Source organism: Eurypyga helias, unplaced genomic scaffold, assembly GCF_000690775.1.
Source record: "Eurypyga helias isolate BGI_N326 unplaced genomic scaffold, ASM69077v1 scaffold22416, whole genome shotgun sequence".
Lineage (NCBI taxonomy): Eukaryota > Metazoa > Chordata > Aves > Eurypygiformes > Eurypygidae > Eurypyga > Eurypyga helias.
Window position 1 is genome coordinate 5,165 of NW_010256293.1, and position 2,561 is coordinate 7,725.

The following is a 2,561-nucleotide window of genomic DNA, read 5'->3' on the forward strand; positions in this document are numbered from 1 at the left end:
TGGGGTTCCGGGGGCTGCAAGGAGGGGTACACTTTCACATGGCCACCCTGGCCCCAGGCTGAAACGTTTTGCTTAGGTATTTTGAAAAATATATATAAAATCCATTTTCTTTTTTTCTGTCCAACGTGACAGTTCACTGGGAAACTCGCTGCATTTTTTCAACAGGGAAAGACACGGAAAGTGAAACGTAATTCAGCTTGGGGTGTCTTTCCCCAGGCTCCGCAGATGGCACAGCAGTGCAGGTACCCACGCGTGGTGCCTGCCCCCACACCGTCCCCGGGGCCGTGACTAAGCACCGCAGGCACCGTGGACCTGCACAGCGCTATATATAGACCCTGCACGCAGCCCGGGCTGTGCTGCCTGTGTAATTATCTCCCCTCATGCCCTGCTGATTGCAGGCACTAACGAGCTCAGCTGCAGAAGCTGCTGCGGGAGCCTGGAGCTGAGTGGCGCGGGGCTGGCAGCTCAGCCCTTGGGAGAGGTGCTGCTGCCAGGTCCGCTCTGGGGCAGAAGCAGAGCTTGCTGTGCTTGGCTGGGGTGGCAGCATCCCTGTGGGCACTGCCTGCCCGAGGAGCCTTCACCCCCCCAGACAGTTCCTGCACTGGGTGCCCAGCCAGCTGGCGACTGCTGGGCCATCCCATACCCTTCCTTCCCTGGTAATTCCTGGAAAAATGGGGACTTTCCATCCCCATCCCTCCTCGCCCTCCAACATCCTCCTGCTGCACAGCCCAGCCTCAGGCATATACTGCTCCAAGTGCATGAGTTCAGACTTGAGCATCCCCTCTTGGTTCCCAGGTATCCCCTCCTGGATCCAGGTCGGACCTGAGCATCCCCTCCTGGTCCCCTGACAGTGGCCTGGGGCGATCGCAGCCAGCACTAGCGTCTGCTCGCACAAGTGTGGGAACATGTGCTCAGGAAGCATTAGGCAGCACCAGTTTGCCACTGGGCACCGTGGATTTGCTGTGGTGACCCTGTGGCAGCAGCTCTGGGGCTGACAGGCAGGTCCCCAGGGGCTGGTGACAGCACTAGTCCCCTGCCCAGCGGAGGGGATCTGGAGGCTCCAGAGCCTGGGTTTGGGTTGGTTGGAGCCCCTCTGGAGACGCAGCAGGCGAAAGGCAGCCCTGGGTGGGGACGCTGCTGTGACGCACAGTGATGGCGGGACAGCAGAGCATGGGCTGGCCGCAGGGGATGGGGCTGTGCCCCACGAGCCATGGGCATTGCACCCATGGGAGAGCTGCAGTGACCCTGGCCAGGGCCCATGAAAGGGGACAGGAGGTTTTACACTAAGGTTACTCAGCCCAGAGCTCCTCCATCACGCCTGGGAGTTCCTGCTCGCTGCCTTCTCACCTGCTTGCTCACGGCAAAGTGATGCTCCTGCCAAGAGCCCCATGGTTTTCCAGAATGGAGAAGGAGACAGGGGAGCAGAGGGGTCTCCTTGAACTGTTTGTAGATCAGGCTGTGGAAAGCAGCTCTGTAGCTTGAGCTTAAGAAGAAAGTTCCATTTCTTTTCCTGTATCTTTGAGCATTCATGAGCAATTGCACGTAAAGCAAACAGTACCCTGTTTTCGGGCCAGCTTTGCTTTCAGCCCCGCGCTTGAGCTGCATGGGATTTTTGCTCTCCACTCCTGCGTTTCGTAACACTGTCAGTGTTTATTCTCTTACTCACTTGTACTTCTTTCCCATTTGAAACGACCAATTGTTGGTATAAACTCACCTAGGGAGCAATTACTGTGAGCCTAACCCAAACAGGCGCTGGGGGTGCTCCATTAAGCAATATAACCACCTCCCCTCTCCGCTGCTCCCAGAGGATACAATATTTACTTCTCAGCTCTCTGCTATTCATACCCAGCGCGCTTCGGTCAGCGTGCCAAGAATAACACAAACCAGCACCGGGCTTCACCGCAAAGATGGAGTTCCTGACTTTGCACAAGAAAACACACACAAAAAAAAAAGGCAACCTATTATTTTGCCTTCACTAAGAAATTCCTGGCTGCAACAGAATGAGCCAGAACCGCCCCTCTGCCTTCAGCAGAGCCATGGGTAGCCAAAATCTGCCCCGTGGGGATGCTGAGAGAGGCAAAAAAGGAGCAGTAAGACACTGTGACTGCCAGTTTTTTCCTTTTAATGCAAATTTTTATTAGGTTGCTGCACTGTTTTGTGAGCTTTTCCTCAAGAGCGTGTCAGAGCCGTGGCGGGAAGCCTTCCCCAGCACCTCACTGCGAACGCTTCAGCCGGGCTGAAGTTGCTCTGTCTCTGGCCGTCATGAGCCTCTGTGGCTTTAATCACTAATTGCAAAGCGATTGCTGCCCAGTCCTGTTAGCCTTTTCAGTGCTGTCAGGGTTCAGTTTGTGCAGTTCTCCTCTGGAAATTATTTATTTGCTAACCGGCTGCTAATGGGGGGAGCGCTTGGAGCAAATTACCTTACTGAGATATTTCACGGGAATTAGCTATATTGTACCTAAAGTCTCAACGTTAATTTAGGCAATTTTCCTGTTGGAAGAAAAAGCTGAAACAAAGCAGAGGCTGGAGCTGGCAGACTCATCTGGGGGTTGGCCCTGGCA